The 15,310-nt window shown below is 44.6% G+C and overlaps 1 long non-coding RNA gene across 2 annotated transcripts; it reads left to right on the top strand.

The window, feature by feature from the left end:
* Positions 1 to 637: 637 nt before the first annotated feature.
* Positions 638 to 13,421, top strand: LOC310758839. 2 transcript variants are annotated; one of them, XR_014545989.1, is made up of 5 exons: positions 638 to 762; positions 6,198 to 6,608; positions 9,727 to 10,117; positions 12,405 to 12,526; positions 13,353 to 13,421. It is a non-coding gene; the product is annotated as an uncharacterized lncRNA (long non-coding RNA). The 2 variants fall into 2 exon arrangements; XR_014545990.1 differs by lacking the exons at positions 12,405 to 12,526; positions 13,353 to 13,421 and having other exon boundaries at positions 9,727 to 10,175.
* The last annotated feature ends 1,889 nt before the right edge of the window (positions 13,422 to 15,310 follow it).

Genomic DNA, 15,310 nt, shown 5'->3' on the forward strand with positions numbered 1-15,310 from the left:
GCCGGGGATTGAACCTGGGACCTTCTGCATGCAAAGCAGATGCTCTACCACTGAGCTACGACCCTTCTTCAAGTGGCAGAGCCACTTCCATTGGGAAAGGATGGAAGGAACACGGCACGAAAAGGAAAGCACCACTGCCCTCTTTCCCACCTCCTGTTCCTCTTTCAAACTAAGGGAGTCTTCTGAAGGGCAGTCCAAATGCCTGCTTACATGAAATATGCAATTATTTTTTAGCTCTCCCAATAAAACGTTCATGCCACTCTGGCCTCGTTCGTGGATGGTTACGTTTAATAGCAAGTACAACGGGCCATCTGTGATTTGCTGGCAGTAAGAGATTATAATGGCCAATAGCCACATGGTACACTTTATGGAACATGGCTTAGAATACGGTAGACGGGGAAATGTTGTGACTCAGAGATCTCTTACTGGCACTTAGCAATAAGCGCTCAGAACTACCTTTTCCTCATAAGTGAGTGAAAACAGAAGTGGCCAGGAGCACCTCAGGTGTAAAGGGGCCAAGAAAGAACCTGGTGTGGGTTGGGGGTTTTTTATAACTCTTGGTCATAAAGGCATTTGACATCACAGTTTATGACATCAGAGGGTTGAGAGGCTCTCATCTCAATGCTCTCTGCTAGGCCTCATCTGTGGAGATGGGTCAACCCTGCTTGCCCTAGCACCAGTCCTGCAGAGCAGGCCACCAACAATGTGGCCTTTGCTTTGTTGCTACTGCCACAACTCACTCCCAGGCCAGGCCAAGGCAAGGTGAGTGAGTTTCCCTGTTAATGTGGAAGGAGAAAGACTACGGTCATAATCTCATAATCTCCCTAGAATTCTTGGGAGAAACATATCAGGTTTGTAACAGGTTACAGTTGTCAAGTGCACTACGATTGCAGCGCAGACCCACACAGCTAGGAAAATAGGAAGGTGCCTTTTCGGGAGAGGAAGATGGCTGCCGAATGCTTGAAGCAGAGTTTTGAGCTCTTAGGCCAACTCTAAGGCAAGTTTCTGCTCTATAACCAACCCTTAGCATTTGTTTTTATCCTCTCTTCTGTTTTATTTCTTAGTGCTTCGTTTTGTTGTTTTAATTTATTGTTTTATCTCATTGTTTTATTCTAACTCCCCTAAACTGTGTGGCTGCATGAAGCTGGGCTGGGCTGAGCACTTTGCTAGGCAGTGCCAAACGCAAGGTCGAGCCAAAGTTTACAAGATACAGTGGTACATATGCTTCAGGTTACAGACTCCGCTAACCCAGAAATAGTGCTTCAGGTTAAGAACTTTGCTTCAGGATGAGAACAGAAATCGTGCTCCAGCGGCGCGGCAGCAGCAGGAGGCCCCATTAGCTAAAGTGGTGCTTCAGATTAAGAACAGTTTCAGGTTAAGTACGGACCTCCGGAATGAATTAAGTACTTAACCCGAGGTACCACTGTACTAGTTATAAATTAAGGAAGAGAAACATCTTCATTATCAGAACCATTGACGAGCGAGCCCAGGTGGCAGCTGCAGGGAGTCTCCAAAATGCTCCCTTTTCTTTCATCCTGTCCCTACCCCTGCTGGGGTGAGAGGAAATCACAATACTGGTTTTGGGGGTGATTTTCCTATAGGTCCACCTCCCCTTGCAGGAGTCTCTCTCTTATATACAACTCTTGAAGGAGCCCTTTTTCTCATTTGACCATCTCCCTCCACTTCCTTTGCTACCCCCTTTCCCAGGCAGTGACCATGAGCAACTTTAGGTCCCTGTGGATCATTTTCCCTTCCATGGACTGAGGCTACTAGTCCTAGAATCCCAGGCAGGAGACAGAGGCTCTGGGCATAATATCCACTGGGAAGAAGCCCTTCAAAGCCCTCTGCCTGACTGTCTGGCCACTGGGGGCTTGGTGTCTAGGGGTGTTGCAAAGAGATGCTAAGGAAAAATTCTGCCTGGAAGAGGGTTTTGTTTTGTTTTCTCCTTTGGCTGGAGTCTGAAGTCACCCAATCTTGGGAAGATGCTGTGTGCCATTAATCTGATCCTGTCTTGAGTATCCTGTCTTTCAGGGCAGTAATTAAGTTGTACATCTTGGCTTGTGAAGCTATCAGTGAGGCAGCTGCACTAGCCAAGTTAGAAGTACATTTTCCTTTCACTGTTCTCTTTTCTAAATCGCCTGCTTTTGTTGATGCCTTTGGCTCTCTGCGTTTTAGCAATAAAGGGGGGTGGTGCTTATTTTGGTTACACGCTCTAGATTGAAGTAATACCACAAGCTTGGTAATAACCACATGTCCAGACTCTCATGTGACGCCATTGGTACGGAGAGGAATGCCTACCAGAGCAGTTTGGGGAGGGTCTCGCACACCTGCCCCTGAAACAGGGGTGGAGAAACCTGTGGCACTCCAGATTAGGAATGCAGTTCCAGGTGGGGTTGGGAGAGATCCCTGTTTGAAGCCCTGACAGTCAGTATCGGCAGTACTGAGCTACATGGAGCAATGGTCTGACTCAGGATAAGGCCACCTCCTATGTTCCCCTTGTACCTCTCTCAGCAGAAGTCATCCAACAGGGTGGATAAGGCCAGTGAACTGGGCCAGTGTGGAGTAAAGGTTATAAATAAATAAATACATCAAGAGAGGCGAGAGGCATCCATTACCTGCCAGTTATTCTCTTCCCAGATCCCAGTTGGGTTCTCTAGATGGGAGGGAGCTTATCCCCAGGATAATGCCAACTCTTGACAACTTGCCCTAAAATGTGAATATGACATTCTTTAATTGCACAAATAAGGAGAAACAGGGCAGTGGGTGACCAGGGTCAGGGATGAGAAAATAATGACTGTTTGAACGTATGTATCATATGATGTGCAGTGTAATAAGAGACATGCTTACTCAGAAATAAGTCCTATTGGGTAAGTCTCCCTAGAGTGGCAATGTAATTCACAGGATTTCAGGACTAGGAAGTGGCTCCTTAAAGTTCATCTTGGGGTTTAAAGGTAATACAATTCCATTCAGCAACACTCCTTAAGCATGGCAAGAGAGAGAGAGAGAGAGAGAGAGAGAGAGAGAGAGAGAGAGAGAGAGAACTTTATTCACATTAGCCAATGGCCAAAGCAACAGTAAAACATTACAGTAATGGTTAGAGTGCTGACCTGGGAGAACAAGGTTCGGATTGTGGGAATCGTGCTTCCTAAATACTATGCAAAGTGTTAATGTTGTAGTATAGAATTCTGTGATGTCATATGCCTGAGGGTGGTCCCCCCCCCCCGTTAGTTCAGTTACCGACTGTTCAGCCGCTCTGCAAATATTAGTCTCGGATGCAAAACCATGTAAATATGTTTTAGTAACATAAGTATTACCTGCCTGTCTTGTACATTCAATCTGACAAGAACACCAAGTAAAAGCCATGCGTTATTTTTAAACTTTAAAACAAAAGTGTGTTGCATAGTGTGTATTGTTTTCACAGGAGGGGGAAAGGCATAGCTGTCAACCGTCCCTTATTTGGCGGGAAAGTCCCTTATCCCAGCACTGTGTCCCGCTGCTGTCCCTTATTGATGATGTCCCTTAAATTTCCTGGGTTTCATAGGAAGCAGCTCCTTTCCCTCCCTCCCTGCCGGCCAGGGAGGAGGGAGGCTCCAACTGTGTTGCTTGGCTGTGTTGCTCACCCAATAAGAAGTCTAAGAATGACTGGGGGGTGGAGCTTGCATGCCTTGTGCCGATCAAATTGGCCGCGTTGCCTGGGGACTCGCCTTTGCTCAGCGCTTCCCAGCGGAGAGGTGACGGTGGTTTTCCTTGCTGCATCCCCTTTGCCGGGTTGCTGCACTGTGGGAACCACTGCTTGAGGCTTCATTTGGCTGCTGGCTGGGCTTTCTGCCTTTGGCTTGGAGGGGCTCAGAAGTTGAACATACCTGTGTTGGAAAATCCCTTATTTTGGCTGCTGATCCCTTCTTTTCGAGGCTGCTGGTCCCTTATTTTAAAATCTGTAAGTTGATAGCCACACAGATCCCGCCCATGTTCCTGAAGCTCACCTTGGGCCAGTCCTTGCCTCATACAGGATCAAATGGGGGCAGGAGAACCACCTTGAGCTCCTTGGGGGGAAAGGTGGCATATAAACATAAGAAATTAATTAATGGATTGATTAATAAGGCTCCTTTGGTGCTGAAATAACTGCGCTAGAACACTAATGAAAACAAAACTCCATCATGGAAGGTCAAATTCAAACGAATGCTGGGCAAAATCCAGGACAGGCCTTGCTTAATTTTTGTCAGAGGGAGGAGAGGTTTACAAGGCAATTGGTACCCCCCCCCCGGTTTGATATGAACTCAGAGCCTGACATGAAGCTACAGTTCTAGGGGAAAATGAAGTGGGAAAACTAACTTTCTTTTTCACAGAAAATATCTGTGGTATACCATTGATTTCCGTTCTCTAGGCCTGAAGGTTTCGGTGGGTTTTTTAAAAGTGTTTTTAATAGGCAACGTTAGGAGCAATTTAAAATGAAAGCTTTAAAAAAACCTCTCAGGGGTATTAACTATTCTCAGAGCAATCAATTCTCACCAGGCAAAGAAAGAAAGCTATACAATCTTTTCCATTTCTTTTTTTAAAAAAACTGAAGTAAATGCACAGAAATTCCTCAGAGCTACATATTCTCTGCATCATTTTGAAATTTTAAAAGGCAGCAGGAGATCAGCGTACATAAAGGGCACAATAATAATGATATTTTTCTGAAATTCTCCATAAGTCGTGACAGCTAAATAGTCAAGTAATGGCCAAAGTTTTGGCACGGGGAGAAGAAAGTGTGTTTGGGCACACCTTGGGACCTCAGAAGAGGGAATGGGAATAGGGACTGGAACAGGGGTGTCTGAACACCCACACATACCAATTGACAAAAAAGACTGTTATAGTAGTCAAGTATGATTCATGAAGGCCATATTCATGTCATACATTTAAAGCACTATGATACCATCTTAAACAATCATGGCTCCCCCCAAAGAATTCTGGGAGCTGTAGGCTGTTAAAGGTGGCAAGAGCTGTTAGGAGACCCCTATTCTCCTACAAGAGCAGCTATTTCTGAACTGGTTTCCCAATCTATTCCTCTTTCCAGGGAATTCTGGAAACCGTAGCTCTGTATGCTATTCTAGGCTGCATCAACAGAAGTATAGTGCCCAGATTAAGGAAGTAATAGTACCAGTCTATTCTGCTGTGGTCAGAGCTCCCCTGAAGTTCTGGGTCCAGTTTTGGGCACCAAAATTTAAGAAGAATGTTGACAAGGTGAAACATGAGCAGAGGAGGGCAACCAAGATGATCAAGGGTCTGGAAACCAAGCTTCATGAGGAACAGTTGAGGGAGTTGGGTTTGTTTAGCCTGGAAAAGAGAAGACTGAGAAGGAGATATGATAGCCATCTTCAAAGATGGGTTTTCTCTTCATTTTTATAGAGACACATTCAATCACATTAACTTCTATCTGCAGTCTGAATGAGGGCCCACTGAGGCAGAGACTTATCATCTCCTCAGTGAACCAGTGATGGCTGGTGCCTATTGGGACTGGTAGGCAAGGAGGCCAACTGCAGGTGGCGCCAGAGCCAATGCCAGGTGGAGCTAACCAATTCTACTTTGTCCCCATCCTCTTCCTCCCTGCTGAGGTCTACAAGGACAACACGGAGACTAAGGTGGGGGAAGCTGATTGGTTATCAGATAGGCAGATGAGGGGCTGGATAAGGGCAGACCGAGGTTTATCGATGTTATTTATTATTTTAAATATACTGCCAACTCAGGTCACACCCACACCATACATTTGTCCTTCCAGAAGAAGCAGTTCTTGGCTCTTCATAACATTCTTATATGGAATCAGAAGAAAACTGTGTAATTCATGGGCTTGCCCCTGAACTGTGGAAGGTCCGAGACCCCATGATTTGCAGAACGCAACAGACGTAGTCTTTCTTTTTTAAAAAAGCCCACAGGATATAACAAGAACATTATGCATGGCATAATGTGGGCAGCGACCCCAACGGAACTTACACAGACACTTTTATTCTTTGGAACCAGTCGAACGAAAGGGGCATAATTAAACATGCACCACACAGTTTGCCCTACACGTAGATGCTGAGCTCCCCAGGTAACTAATTAAATGGATTGTAAGACTCCTCAACGTTTCTGGAGCCTCAGAGAATGAAAGAAAAAGCCAGAGGGGAGGCTTCTGGATCTTGCTCTGCGTGCCTTGACCCCACTTTCTACTTCCTCTGCAGGTTATTGTTCCCAGAGCTTTCGGTCTTCCGATATTGCTGTCCTTTTCTTCTGCGTTCAGAGTCTGCCATTTACACATAGGACAGAAGTGAAGGCATACTGAATATTTGAAATGGCATCCTGTTGGCTCTACTAGGCTGTTCTCTGAACCTCCCAGAGAGGTAGAGAGGGGGGAAATGGAGAAGCACAGGACTCCCTGGTGCCCTACTTTTTGGAGGCCAGACCTCTATTGGAAGGCACCATCTGACTGAAGAGCTGCCAGGTTTAAAGCTAAAGAACTATAGCAAGGGAGAGCAGGAGAGGCCTAGGAGTGCCTCATCACCTGGACCATCACCTGGACCAAGAAGGTACATCGGTCACCTGGCCACTTGTCTCACTGTGGTGAAATGGATTATATTTCTATTTCAATTCTAGTAAGTATTTCTACATGTACACTTACGCGTATTATTATTATTATTATTATTATTATTATTATTATTATTATGCCCTATACCCAGGGGTCTCAGGGTGGTTCACAGAATAAAATCAAAATATGAAACCACAAAATACATAATCAAAATAAAAACAATAACCCAATAACCCCCCCAAACCCCACATTTTATAAGGGCATAGCATCAGATCAACCAAAGGCCTGATTAAAAAGGAATGTTTTTGCCTGGTGCCTAAAGGTGTATAATGAAGGCGCCAGATGAACTTCCCTGGGGAGAGCATTCCACTTCAAGCAATTACCTTTCTTTGTCCTTTTTTGAGGGAAAGGGGATAATTGTCTAAGTGGGTATCAGATCTGCTTCATAGGCTGACACTTTGTACACAGTTGCTTGGCTGCCTATGACCTCACTCTAGCCGTGGTATGGGGTCAGTGGATTAGGGGGACTAGGGTAGCCCCCTAAACGTTCCCCTGGCACATCCTTCCAGGAAGCTTCTGCCCAGCAGAAGGAGGGAGGCATGATGCTCGCAATAACAACATCACTGCCGCTCCCATTCACCCTTGCAAGCTGGCACCTCTGGCCCTAACTGTTCTCCTATGAAAAAATTCACTGCACGTCACTGACCATTCCACTGTTGAACAGCTCTTGCTGTCAGAAAGTTCTTCCTGGTGTTTACTCAGAATCTCCTTTCTTGTAACTTGAAGCCATTGGTTTGAGTCCTACCCTCCAGAGCAGAGTGGCTAGGGAAACCCAGCCAGATGGGCGGGCTATAAATAATAAATTATTATTATTATTATTATAACAAGCTTGCTCCACCTTTTGTTAGGTAAACGATGTGTTTCCATGGGAGTCGATTGTTAAGACGATCTTCCTTAAATCTTCTGAATGGCCAATGAATTTCAGACCAATCTAGCTGTGTGTGTCAGTTAGGGCTGCCATATGCCTGGGTTTCCCCAGACACATCCAGGAATTGGGCAGCAAAATGGCATCGGGGGGTGGGGCAGGGTTTTCACTGAATCGGCAAAATGTCTGGGAAAACCAGGAAAAGCTCAACCATTTTATCTTGATTTTCACTTTGAGGAATCTGGCAACCCTAAGTAAAACAATAGATTACAGTATTTGAGTGGATCACAGATGATGATGATAATGATGATGAATAGATTTAGTCTAGATTCTGTGACCCACAAGGTGGGTATAGTTATTTGATGCACACTTAAAAACCCTGCTCTTGATTACGTTATCCATTACTTTTCTTCTCTACACATGCCCAGGTGAAGGAAGAAGGAAGTGGTAATTATGATCTCAGTATGGTGGCACTGTGGGTTAAACCACAGAGCCTAGGACTTGCTGATCAGAAGGTTGGCGGTTCGAATCCCCGCGATGGGGTGAGCTCCTGTTGCTCGGTCCCTGCTCCTGCCAACCTAGCAGTTCAAAAGCACATCAAAGTGCAAGCAGATAAATAGGTACCGCTCCGGCGGGAAGGTAAACGGCATTTCCATTCGCTGCTCTGGTTCGCCAGAAGCGGCTTAGTCATGCTGGCCACATGACCCGGAAGCTGTACGCCGGCTCCCTTGGCCAATAAAGCAAGATGAGCGCTGCAACCCCAGAGTCGGCCACAACTGGACCTAACGGTCAGGGGTCCCTTTACCTTTACCTTTACCTTATGTGCCCATCCACTAATGTCATTAGGCAGGTATGCAGATACCTCTCCTCCATTGCTGAGACTACCTACATATGTTTTCAGATGGTCACACTGCAGGGTAACACAGAATCAATCTACAAGCTTTTATTTCCAGATGAAACCAGTTTCTCAAGCAGCCAAAAAAAACATGCAATAGATCTAGCCTCTGTGTGTGTGGACTACATAGGAAAAAGAAGTACTCAGACTCCATTGATTATAGAATAAAACTTGTGTCCACAGCCTTAGTTTTAAGCAGAGTTACTGAATTACACACCAGCCACAGATCTGGGGTCAGTAGACTTCCTGCTGCAGTTGATGTCATCTCTGAATCTGATTCTTTCACTGGCTTACGGACAACTCCAGCCAATTTGAATTAGTATGCTTGCGAATGAGCTGTTCCTCATGTTTCTCATCATGAGTCAGTGCGGCCCAGGTTCCAACAGATGGCTCTGAGAGCAGTGGGATCCTTTGCAAGCCTACAGGCAATCTGAGCAGTTGTATAAAGATTTATTTAACAAGCACTTAACCGCCTTGGAAATGTTTGCTAAATGAACTTCCACATGGGCGATTACATATAGGAGTGCACGAGTCATATTCCGGATGCGCTGAGATTTTAAAACGAGTTCCTACACATCCGGCCACCTCAACATTTAACATATGGAAAATAAAATAAAAAGAAGCAAGCACATTAAAAATATATTTAAAAAGTAACAGAATATCAGGCTACAGGGACAAAAGGCTGACGTTCGGCCTGCTGTTTCCAGCATATAAGCAGTTATAAAGGTGCATGGGGATCAACTTGATATTTCAGAAGTTTGGCCAACGAGCTGGTATTGACTTTAGGAGAATGGAAGGAACATTGTCCCCTGGTTGGTATTGGCCAAACCTGTCTACACTTGGGGCCAAATTAATGGTTTCAGTGTAACACGCGGCAACAAAAATGCTATTTTATGGCCTTGCAAAGTAAGGACATGACCTTTTCTCAAGGCTTTTGTTTAGCCAGTGGCTAAAAGATGGTTCTGCAGGGGGCATTAACAGCTACCAGAGAAGTTTTCCATCTGTGGTCTGTAGACCACTGATGGTCTGAAGCTCTATTCAGGCGGTCCATGGAAAAGCTAAACATCAGGAAGAACTTTCTGACAACTGTTCAACAGTAGAATGGACTCCCTTGGGAGGCGGTGGACTCTCCTTGCTTGGAGGTTTTTAAGCAGAGGTTGGATGGTCATCTGTCATGGATGCTTTAATTGAGATTCCTGCATTGCAGAGGGTTGGACTAGATGACCCTCAGGGTCCCTTCCAACTCAACTATTGTGTTGTTTATTTTGATAGCCATCTATTGCTGAGTAACAGAATGTTTCTGTATGATTAATAATCCTGCACTTCTCTGTCTCCCTCCCTTTCTCACTTTGCTGTCTCAAAAAGATATTAGAAAAATGGCATAGAGGAGCCAAAAAAGTGACAGATATGTGTGGTTGCCTGTGAACTGTTTGTCCGCACAGACCCACATCAACTGTAATTTTTGGGTCGCTCCCTTCATCATTGCATTAATCACGTACCACTATTAATGAGATCCCATGGTACCTGTTGGGTGCATGCTATTAGCTGATTAATATGCACTGGCTGGCATCTAATCCTCAAAAGTCAATTGAATATCATTTTCTTTGCCAGCTTCTTCGTGCCCAAAGCCTGGCAGAAGGCCACTAAATTAGAGAGAGACTTAATTGATCTTCATTGAAATTCTTGGCTTAGAGGAATCTGGATGTAATGTTATGTTACTGCCGAGTTGAAAAGGCTCCTTTTCAAAACGGCTAAGGTACAACTTGTTCATCATTCACAACAAGCAAATTTTCAGATTAAATAATTTTTTTATATAGTTTTCCAGATGCTTCCTCTACCCTTATTCATTTATTTGCTCATTTTATTTTGCATTGTAAACATGCAGTTATTCCCGTTCTCTTAAGAGCGGAGCCAGACTTCTTTCATTTTTGCAAAATAAAAATACCAATGTGGTTCCTATGAGAGTAAGAAATACGCAGTAGTGGTTCCTGCTAGTAATGCCCAGTTAGTCATGCCCATTAACTTCTGTTGGTCTACTTTGAGTAGGACTAGCATTGAACACCACCCATTCAATCCCATTTGCATTTTAAGGCAAATTTAAGAGTTTGGATTTGATATCCTGCCTTTCACTCCCCTTCAGGAGTCTCAAAGCGGCTAACATTCTCCTTTCCCTTCCTCCCCCACAACAAACACTCTGTGAGGTGAGTGGGGCTGAGAGACTTCAAAGAAGTGTGACTGGCCCAAGGTCACCCAGCAGCTGCATGTGGAGGAGCGGAGACACGAACCCGGTTCCCCAGATTACAAGACTACCGCTCTTAACCACTACACCACATTGGTTCTCAAATTTCCCTATTTTGCACTTTCTGAAACAATATGCAGAACGAAACACAGCCGTTCTTCAAAATTTGCTCTTCTCTGAATTTTGCAGTACAGTTTTGCAGCCAAATAATACATACCAAAATGCACATGCTAGGGCAAATTATGAATACTAATGAATGTTTGGCCCCATGTACCAATGGAATGCAGCTCCTAAAAGATTCCCCAGGAAGGAAGAATGCAACTGAAAAATGCATCAAAGCTCAACCAAAGATGGATGTCTATTTTAAATAAGCTTCATAGGTTATCATCTTTGGTCTTGTGGTGTGGGGGATGTATTGATATTATCTTTGCACACTTTCCCCCTTCCTTGAGAATTGAAAATTGAAAAGCCGAATCACCAATTTCCATAGCAACTTTGGATCCTGGCTATTTGATACTTTTTTTAATTCCTTCATTATCTTTTTGTTCTTAATGAAAGGCTTAGACCTCAGAGATACATTTAGACTGCTGCCATTGCATAAGCCTTCCTATGAGCGTGTGTAGGAAGAGGGGGCGAGCAATAGTAGGCATGGGCAGCAGACACTGGGGACAGCCTACCCAGAGCCCCTGAAAAGATCAAGCCAGTCGTTTATTTTATCCTGGTGGTGTCCTGTTATCAATTACAAAAGGTGAAATGAACACTAGACATTGATCACAGTGACTAGGTGGCACTCTTCAGCGATTCTGTTTTCAGATTATGTCCAGCTCTAGTGGCGCAGCAGTAAACTGCTAGCACATTTAAGAAGCTAAGCAGGGTCTGCTAAGGTTTTTGATTGGATGGGGAACCACGTGTTGAGATTCCTGCAGGGGGTTGGATTAGATGACCCTCCAGGTCCCTTCAGCGCTACGATTCTAGGACTGAAAATAACATATGGAAATGCGTTACTGTGTATTGTTAGAATTCCTGATCTATGATTGCAGTCATGGGATTTTTGTCCATCACATGACGGTGTATGTTTTGACTCCACAGAGTGGGATGTGACAGAGACAGGATGTTTGTGTTACTGTGTTTCCTGAAGTGGGACTATTGTCCTCTTGTTCTTTTTCTCTTTGCTGTCTGATGCTAGAGAGAGAGGGAGCCATGTTGCAGTGCTCCGTGTGTGTTTATATGTAAATAAAGTAGATTAGCCAAAATGCTGAGTTGCTGAGGTCTGTCACGCGAGATGTGCAAACTTTGCGGATCCCTAAGTGTGCTAATGCCTTTTGGCATCAGTTGCTGTGATGTTCAGGCAGAAGAAAACTTTTGAAGCTCCCGAATGATCGACCAGGAGGGAGAGAATATGCCAGTCAGGCATGTGTCTCTGCCAGGGTCCTACTCGAGTGTAGGCTGAACTCCTAACATATTAGGGGAAGTTGCTTTGCAAAAATGTGCATACAGTGGTACCTCAGGTTAAGTACTTAATTTGTTCCGGAGGTCTGTATTTAACCTGAAACTGTACTTAACCTGAAGCACCACTTTAGCCAATGGGGCCTCCTGCTGCTACCATGCCGCCAGAGCACGATTTCTGTTCTCATCCTGAAGCAAAGTTCTTAACCTGAGGTACTATTTCTGGGTTAGCGGAGTCTCTAACCTGAAGCGTATGTAACCTGAAGCGTATGTAACCCGAGGTACCACTGTATTGGAATTTGCACCCAAATGCTGATGGATTTTCACAAGGACTTCTTTTTTCTTCTTCTTTTTAAAGATAAATTCGGGAAAATGATGTGGAAATGTAGAGAACTGAACTGAAGACTGGAAGGATGAGAACCTGGGAGAAGCAAAACTGACCGTTTCCCCGTCCCTATTGTAGCAGCAGCACCAGTAATAGTAAGGCAGCAACCGGGCATTAACTTATCAGATGGCACCCCACACCTCCCCTCTTCCTTCACCCTCCATTGTTCTCAACCAGCAGTAGACAGGGCATCATGTAGGACAGAAACGTAGATGCTACTATATGAGCCGGTTAAGTAACAGGGATGGGGGAAGAGTTTACACCGACACCTCCAGCTTCTTAGGACTGCTTAAAGATTTCCATAACTTGAGAATTTCACTGTGAATCAATGTTAACTTTAAAATGGAAGAGAAAATGTCAAAAAGAAAAAAGAAAGCCACTCAAGTGACTCCTGCCAATCTGGGAATTTTGCCAGATATATATATATATATATTGGCAGATTTTACACCTCCTATTACCCACTTTCAGTTTAAGCAGCTTTGGTGGTTGCGTGGGTTCTGGACAAAACTCTCCCCACCTCAGAAGATAATCAAGTATCAGTTGTTCGCAAAGGGCCAGCAGGAAAGATTTCCAATAAGGAAGATTTTGTTAAGCTGAAACGTCGTTTTCCTCTTCCGTGATTTCACTGTATCTCAATCCCATCAATCTTTTCATTTGATTGTACCCTAGGGCGGTTTCATATGGGCTTATATAGGACTTGTTTTCTCCACTGTGATATTCCCCAGCCCTGTTCAGGAACAGACTCATGAGCAAGACCAAAACATGAACAGCACCACTCTGTCGCACATACTGGGCAGTCCTGTCTCCCAACCTCCTTCATAAGGGAAAATGTTTTGGGGAGAGGGCAAGGGGGGGAGGGCGACAAGGCGGATTTGTTCTGATTTCCTTTATAAAAAAGTAGATATTTTCTTCTTTTTGCAGAAAGGAACATCAAACAGATATCAGTTAATGTTTTGTACTGCTGCCTCAAACGATGAGCAATATGAAGAATTTCCCTGGTTTCCTATAGTTTTGTGTGGGATGTGCGTGTGTGTGTGGTTTTGTCTCTCAGCATGGATTAGCATTCTGATTTTTACTCTCTTGGTGTGGTCCTACGAGTTCTCTCTCATCCATTTTTTAGATGCATATGTCAGCCCAATTTGTTCATAAATGTGATACACACACACACACACACACACACACACACACTCAGAACATTTAGACGGTTCAAATTAAATTAAGCCTATTGTAATGAATTTAGCTTGATGTTCACTAATCATATGTATAGCCAAGACAACAGGCCCATTCTTGCCTGCACTATTTATAGTTCCCACCCACTGCGTGACAGATTAAAGACAAGCGGTAATCTAATACCGCTTATCTGAGCAAACAACAACAAAAACAGAAGCGGCAAGTTTGTTTGGCTATTGTTTTTTAAAAAATATATAAAAAGGATAGTTTGATGCCAGGATGTATATTGCATGCATATACGTGATAGGAGACCTGAATGGGGTTGAAGCCAGAAAGATTTAGGATTGTATCCAACTAACAGTGTAATCTTAAACACGTCTGCTCAGAAGTTAGTCCTACTGAATTATTTGGGGCTTACTCTCAGTAGTAGTAGTAGTGGTAGTAGTAATTTTATTACTTATACCCCACCCATCTGGCTGGGTTTCCCCAGCCACTCTGGGCAGCTCTCAACAGAATACAGTTGTACCTCGGGTTACATATGCTTCAGGTTACTTAAGCTTCAGGTTACAGACTCTGCTAACCCAGAAATAGTACCTCAGGTTAAGAACTTTACTTCAGGATGAGAACAGAAATCGTGCTCCGGTGGCACGGCGGCAGCGGGAGGCCCCATTAGCTAAAGTGGTGCTTCAGGTTAAGAACAGCTTCAGGTTAAGAACGGACCTCCGGAACGAATTAAGTACTTAACCCGAGGTACCACTGTATTAAAACCATGATAAAACACCATACATTAAAAACTTCCCTAAATAGGGCTGCCTTCCGATGTCTTCTAAAGGTCAGATAGTTGTTTATTTCTTTGACATCTGATGGGAGGTGTTCCACAGGGCGGGCGCCACTACCAAGAAGGCCCTCTGCCTGGTTCCCTGTAACTTTGCTTCTCACAGGGAGGAAACCACCAGAAGGCCCTTGGCGCTGGACCTCAGTGTCCTGGCTGAACACTGGAGGTGGAGATGCTCCTTCAGGTATACTGGGCCGAGGCCGTATAGTTAAGGGGGGTTATGAGTTGTAGCCTTTGCCCAACTTGGAGCAGACCTGTTGACCACCTGCAGAGTGTATTCCCATGGTTCCCAAACCAGGCGCATGCACCAACACCAGGCGCCAGAGCGCTTGCGGAGGGCAGAATGAGAAGGTTGCCTAGCTGTTGCAAAGCCTTGAGTGGCTTTCTGTGGAGTCTTTACATGGTGGGGTGTGAAGGGTGAACAGAGCTCTATGCTCCAGGTTGGGCACCATCCAGGCTGGATAGCTCAGTGGGTAGAGCATGAGACTCTTAATCTCAGGCTGTGGGTTCAAACCCCACATTGGGTGGAAGATTCTTATATTGCAGGATGAGCCTTGTGGCTCCTCCCAACTCTACAATTCTATGGATAGCAACATCCAGCCATAGATATACCACACTGGCTCTTTTGGTAATTGTTAATTAGGTTTGCAAGTGCAAAAGGCTAATGCTCCTGCCATAGCTGCATATAACGATTTTCGCTTGGCCTTATTTTCATCCTATTGCCAAGCTCAGTAGCTCTGCGGAACGTACAGAAACATTATGCATTCCTCTCCATGTCGGCCATCATCTGGGCAAGCGTCAGTCTTGAAAAATGCCTATGCTAAAGAGTTTGCTTACTTGCAGCTTGGGTCTTCGCTTAGTTGTGCCTGAAATT

Source organism: Podarcis filfolensis (genome assembly GCF_964270895.1).
Source record: "Podarcis filfolensis genome assembly, chromosome: 3".
NCBI lineage: Eukaryota > Metazoa > Chordata > Lepidosauria > Squamata > Lacertidae > Podarcis > Podarcis filfolensis.